The sequence below is a fragment of the Sturnus vulgaris genome, unplaced genomic scaffold (assembly GCF_052056855.1).
Source record: "Sturnus vulgaris isolate bStuVul1 unplaced genomic scaffold, bStuVul1.hap1 Scaffold_192, whole genome shotgun sequence".
Taxonomy (NCBI): domain Eukaryota; kingdom Metazoa; phylum Chordata; class Aves; order Passeriformes; family Sturnidae; genus Sturnus; species Sturnus vulgaris.
In genome coordinates, this window is record NW_028276155.1 from 7,256,159 (window position 1) to 7,262,567 (window position 6,409).

The 6,409-nt window shown below is 57.9% G+C and overlaps 1 long non-coding RNA gene across 2 annotated transcripts; it reads right to left on the reverse strand.

The window, feature by feature from the left end:
• Positions 1 to 277: 277 nt before the first annotated feature.
• On the reverse strand, positions 278 to 2,011 carry LOC148218285 (uncharacterized). Of its 2 annotated transcripts, none has more exons than XR_015800511.1 (3): positions 1,462 to 2,011; positions 1,071 to 1,235; positions 278 to 390 (listed from the first exon to the last, which is right to left on the reverse strand). It is a non-coding gene; the product is annotated as an uncharacterized LOC148218285 (long non-coding RNA). The 2 variants fall into 2 exon arrangements; XR_015800510.1 differs by lacking the exon at positions 278 to 390 and adding an exon at positions 499 to 730 and having other exon boundaries at positions 1,462 to 2,010.
• Positions 2,012 to 6,409: the final 4,398 nt, after the last annotated feature.

The following is a 6,409-nucleotide window of genomic DNA, read 5'->3' on the forward strand; positions in this document are numbered from 1 at the left end:
GAGTCAATGGCATTGATGCATCTTACTGGCCTCTGTAACCTTTTTAAAAAAGATTTTGGGATTTGTTTCCAATACTGTTCTTTTAAATTGTGGTGAAATTGGTGTGAAGCAAGAAGAAATTGCTTTGTGCCCTGCCAGCTCCTGGCAGGACTGGCAATCTCAACTCTGTCACCGCCCAAATCTTTTAGAAGATGCCCTTCCTTCTCAGCCTGTGAATGAGCTGCACGTTCCCTTTGAAACTGTCAGAGGCTTCTTAAAGACACAAAGTCCCACTTACGGCTTTTTGCTTGGTTTGGAAGTGCAGAAGGGCAATTCTCCATCCATCAGCTCCAGACTGCACTGCCTTAGGAACACGGCCCCCTCGCCAGGTTTTTCCCACTCGTGGCACTTCTAGAGGAGGAAGAAAGTGCAATTGCACAATTCTAACCAAAAAGGAATGACAAGTGGGACAGACTAAACATCCTGTGGAGATCCAGGCGTTCAGCTGAGACTGTGGAGAGTTCGGGTTCTTGCCAACTGGACGTGTGTGTCTAACTGCAATGTCTTGGCCTGCAGGAGAGTCTCACTCACCTGCAGAAGCACAAAGCTCAGGCGCTGTGCTCGGAACGGGCTCGTCTGATGCAAAGCTGTCAGAGCCATATGAGGGCAGAGCTGGCCCAGCCATGCCCAGGGCTGAGCCCAGCAGAGCCCTGGCAGAGCCCAGAGCAGCCTCAGCATCTGCAGAGCCCGGCTGCAAGGAGAGAAACCAGAAACCGCCCGTCAGCTGAAGGCTCCTGTCCCCCTTGTCCCAGCTCCCGCCGTGCCCAGGCCGTGCTGGCCGTGCCCAGAGCTGGGCACAAACCTCCCAATCACTGCTGCCTCTGGGAGCAGAGCAGGAGGGCAGGACTGTGCCCAGCCTGCAGCCAGCCATGGCACATCCAGCCCCTCAGCAGCTGCCCAGAGCCAAAAAGCAGCTTGGCAGCCAACTGAAGAATTCATTGCATCTGCCCCAGCAATTGGGGAAATCTTTGGTGCCCGGCCAGGCTATGCTGTGCCCAGATCTGGGAGCATCCCCCTGGCTGTGGACTCACCCACAAATTGGGTGTGGAGTGTGTCTGTGAAGAAGGTGCCAGAATCCAGTCCATCATCTTCAGCTGGCCAGGCTGAGGAAGAGATTGTCATCATTGAGGTTGTCCTTAGTGTCCCCAGCAGCTGCCCCACCTGGAACAGCTTCTCCAGGGGCTCCTTCTCCTTCCCTGGGGGCCAGACCAGGCTGTCAGTGTTCTGCCCAGGGCCCCAGCCATGAGTGAACCAGACAAGGAAACCCAGGGTGGATGGTGGCCACCAGTGCTTGCCACACCAGGTCTCCAGCTCAGCTCCAGCCCAAGAGCTGCATGCTCCCTTCTGATGATCCCTGCTCAGAGCTACAGGCACTCTGGTTTGCTTTGCCACTGATTGCCAAGAGATGTGTGCAGCTGTTACCTGCCAGGCTCCTGGATCCAGCTGTGCCCATGGATCTCTCCCATCTTCTAGGGCAGATGAACACCCTGAATCCAAGGATCGTGGAAAAGGTCTTCTAAGGATGGCCTGTCCAACGGTTGCATGGACAAACACCTCTTAATAACATCTTGGCACTCTGAAGAGAGAAACCAGAAATCACCAGTACGTTGCAGAAGCTGCCTCCCCCCCTCCTCCCTTTCCCGTGCCCAGGCCATGCTGGGTGTACCCAGGGTTGTGCCTAAACTTCCCCATGGATTTACTGTTCAGAGGAGAGCAGGAGAGCAGGACTTGTGCCACCTCCTCAGCAGCTGCCAGAGCAGGATGCTCACGACCCCGCTGCTGTCTCCCAGCACTGCTATTCCCCCCTGCCCAGGGATGAGGATCCACCTTGAGAGAGCCGTTGTGGGAACAAGATCCGTCCCCAGATGATCTCCTGGCCCCTCCTGAACGGGTGCTTCCCCACGACCAGGTGGTACAGCAGGAGGCCCAGGGACCAGATCGTTGCTGCCTCGCCGTGGTAGTGCTGGTGGTGGATCCACTCTGGTGGGCTGTAGGACAGGGTTCCTATGGAATACAGATGGAGTTCAGAAGGAGGATGCTGCTGCTCCCAGAGCCTCGCCCCAGCATCCCTGGGCATTCAGGGGCTGCCCCAGTGGCACACGGGGTGACTCGCTGCCCTCTCACCAGCACTTGGGACTTGTGTACAGACTCGGGGCTGGAAAAGAAGCCACTGGTGCTGGAAGAGGGCAGCCGAAGCCTTGATAAGGCCCAACCATGACACGCAAAAGAAAAACCCACCAGGGGTGGAGAAAACCCACTCTCCTCCCCGCCTGCACGGCCCTCAGAAAATGTTAGTAAGCCAAGGCAAACAAGGGGAGAGGTGCAGTTCGAGCCCTTCCTCGCCTGCACACCAAACCAGCCAGGGCACGCAGTCAGATCCCCCCCTCTGCTACCCCCATGGGGTTTTTGTCGGCCTGGCTGCCCCAGCTCCAACCCCAGACCAGGGCAGAGTGGGTGATGAAGGCTGTCAGCAGGGCTGGGAGCTGGCCCACCTCACACCCCCACCCAAATCAACTTGGCTCAAGCATTAATCCCATCCCGGCTCCAATAGGCAGAAGCCTCGGTGCTGCAGCCCGGCTGGGCCATAAGATGCCCAGGAGCATCCCCTGGGAGGGCTCACCTGCAAACTGGGTGTAGGCTGTGTCCTGGAGGAAGGCGCCACAGCCAAAGTCGATCAGTTTCAGCTGTCCGGTGGCCAGGTCGAGCACGATGTTCTCGGGCTTGATGTCCCTGTGCAGGACCCCGCAGCTGCTGCAGTGCCGCACGGCCTCCAGCACCTGGCGGAACAGCCCCCGCGCCTCCTCCTCCGGCAGGAACCTCCGCTCCGCCAGCAAACCCGACAGGTCCTGGCACCGCTCCGGACGCTCCAGCACCAACAAGAAGCTGTTGGGCAGCTCAACCCACTCCAGGAGCTGAATGACAGCAGCACACCCAGAGGACACCTTGTCCAGCAGCACGATCTCCAGGGGCGCACGGGCGCCGTGGGGCTGCGCGAGGACCACGATGCCGTCAGTGGGGCTGAGGCCGTGCCAGGGCTCTGGGACCCCTCAGCCAGCCCGGGACGCTCTGTATCCCCCGCTCGCTCTCCCTGCAGGGCTCCCGGCGGCTCCCACCCTGCCGGGCCCCAGCTCCTCGCCGCCCGGCACGCCCCGGCTTCGGCCGCTGGCCCCGCTCACTCACCAGCTCGCCCCAGTGCCGGATGCGATCCCGTGGCACGCATTTGATTGCCACCTGCGAGCAAGGGGTAGAAGCGGGCTGAGCTTACCGCCCGCTCCGCCGCGCCCCGGCCTCCTCCTCTTCCTCCTCTGCCTCTCTTCCTCCTCCCCCGCCCTCCTCCTCCTCGTCCTCTGCCCGCCGCCGGCCCCGCCACTCACCGGGGCGCCGTCCGCAAGGCGCGTCCCCGAGTAGACGCTGCCGAAGCCGCCGCTGCCCAGCAGCGAACCCAGCCGGTACCGCTCCTGCAAGGCCTCCTGCGCCTTCCCTGCGGGCGACACGCGGCCGTCAGCGCTCGGCCCGGGGCCAGACACGGCCCCCGAGCGCCCCCCGACCGTCCCGGGCCGGGCATCCCCACCCGCCCCGGGCCCCGGCGGCTCAGGGCCGGCGGCCGCGCTGCCGAGCGGCGGAGCTCGGGCCGGGGAACCCGCAGCGGAGGCGGCGGGAGCGGCCGCGCCGCGTGTGTCCTCCGCGGGCCCCGGAAGGAGCCGGCACCGGCGCCGAAGCCGCGACTGGACTCCGCGTCGGGGCCGGCACCGCGCTCGGGACAGGCGGAGCCAAAGAGCGGCGATGCCGCCCCCGGCCCAGGCACTGATGCCCGCCCAGCAGCGCCAGCGCCAATACCGCCAGAGCCGGGCGGAGGCGAGGCCGCGGCGGGACGGCCGGGGACGGGGACGGGGCAGCCCCGCCCGGGGCCGGGAGTGGGGTGGGGACATGGCTCGGCCTGGGGCGGGGAGAGGAGGGGCCGGGACAGGGACACCGAGAGGGAAAGGGGAGACCGGGAAAGGGGTACTGGGAGAGGCTGCGGGACACCGCGACAGAGTGTGGGACAGCGGGAGAGTGAGACGAGGAACAAGAGAAGGGACGTCGAGGGTCTGCGGGATCGCTTCTTCTCTGCTGCTGCTGCTGCCGAAGCGCCGCGAGCGTTTGTCCGAGAGTCCGTTCCCCGTGTGTCCGTTCTCCGCGAGTCCGTTCCCCGTGTGTCCGTTCCCTGTGTGTCCGTTCCCCGTGTGTCCGTTCCCCGTGTGTCCGTTCCTCCCCGTGCGCCCTGGGGCAGCCCGGGCCGCTCCGCACCGGGGCCAAACTGAAGTCACAGAGCATCTCTTCCTCCTGCACCCACTCAAAACCACCGTCTTGTTTAGCTGCTTCTTCATTAGATTGGAACTGTGATAAATGTGATTCGTGACAATTAAATTGTAATTATATTAGCAAAATTGTATTTAGATCAATAGAAGACAATTGCTACAGAGTGAGGGGGGAGATGGGTGACACAGGGCAAAGGACATCTTCCAGATGTTGGGAGTCGAAGAAAGATGTTGGAAGGGAATAGTAGAAGGACGTAGGTCTGACAAGCAGCATCTAGAAATACAAAGTTTCGACCTTGAAATGGGACAAAATGGGATGATTCCAGGCATGGGACTCAAAGTCTTGCTATGGAAAACATCTGCTCAGTCACATAGTGGCCATGCGCTTCCCGCAGGTTACACAGCAGACACTGAGGAAGACGATGAGCCTTCATTGGAAATAAGACCCTCAAAAGGATGAGAGACCCCCTAACCCATTAGTAGAGCATGCGCCATACACACAGTGACATAGATTTTAGGAATAGAAACTAGGAGGAGTTTTCTAAAAACTTCTATAGCATACAGTATATAAGTGGGATTGTCAGCCTGGATGCTTTGGTACGTGAGGAAGGGCGAGCCCCTCCTCGTACCCCTGGTAGGGGGAGGGCCCCCTCCCCGGTCAGTTATGCTTATGCTTTATACAAACTTCAATTATACTAAATTGCTTACTCTCAAATTTTACTTTTCCTGAAATATATGTATTCAATATTCATTTTAATGCTTTGATTGTATTAATTTCTAATACTTTGATATTTTTTGTAGTCCTCTCTAATACTTTAATTGTTTCCATTTTTAATTGTTACTATTCAAAATTTGCTGCTACATTTAATCTCGTTGCTTGATAAATTGGAAAAATAGAATATCATTCACAACAGAACTTTTATTTCCTTCAGGCTTGCAACTTGTCCCCTGTGCTCGCATGCCCCGGGCCCTATCCCGCCCGCTCGCCCCGCGCTGCAGTCTGTTCCTCACAAGCAAGCAAAGCGCTGTCCGCACTTTCCTCTGGAGCAGAGCAAAGTGCCGAAGGAGGAGCCTGCCAGGGCCAGGCAGAGCCAGCCCCGTGGGAGGGCAGAGCAGCACATGAGGAGTGAGAAATGCAGCCCCTGCAGGGCAGCGCTGCTCTCCGGCCGCTCCGGGTGGGCAGCGGCCGCAGAGGGGCCACGCCCGGCGCGGTGCCCTCATCCCCAGGGCTGTTCCTATTTTCTTGTTCAGTTCCGGGTGAAAGTCGCAGACTGCCGACAGGAGAATTAAAATAAAAGAATGAAACTGCTATTTTTGCTCAGTTTGGATGCCAGTCCAATACAGCAGCTCAGCTGCCTGCCTCCTCCCTGCCAATCCAGCCCTTTCAGCCTGGAGCAAAGGCCCTCTCTGCAAAGAAACTGCTGGCTGCTTTATTTGTCCTGCTGTTCATCGACACAGCTAGAAAAGCAAACTCGTTTGGATCCTCAGTCTGTCAAAACATGTGAACTTTGCCATGTTAAGCCAAGAAACGGAGTCTTGACCCCTGCACGATGTCCTAGGAATCACCTTTGTTGCTGCTGTGTATTGTCACTGCTGAGGGTGAAATACTGTGAGAGCACGTGCCCTGTCTCTAGAACCCATAGCCAACCTAAGTGCTGTGCTTTAAAATCTTGCATTTGCAGGTTTCTGATGTCTCCAGCATTGCTTTCAAAGCAAAACAGGGAGAAGGCAAACTGTGTGTAGCTAATGATACTGCAGAGTGCATCAAACTTGCTAAGTCCTAGGTCTTCGAGGTAACATCAGTTGATGTAGAACCAGTGCAACACAGAAAAGGGGAGCGTATAAGGAAAGGAATTAATAGTATATGTGAACATCTTGGGTTGTTTCCTTCCATTGTCATTGCACTTCTGGAAAGCTGCTCCACTGTTCCAAGCATTTTCTCTACATTGGTGTTTGCTCTTTTCACAAACTTTTCCTGGAGGACGAGCTCCTGTCACAAGACGTGCCACCAACTGCAGAGTCTCTTAGCTTTCCACACTGTGCGTGCTGCACTGTCCTTCAGCAAAGCAGGA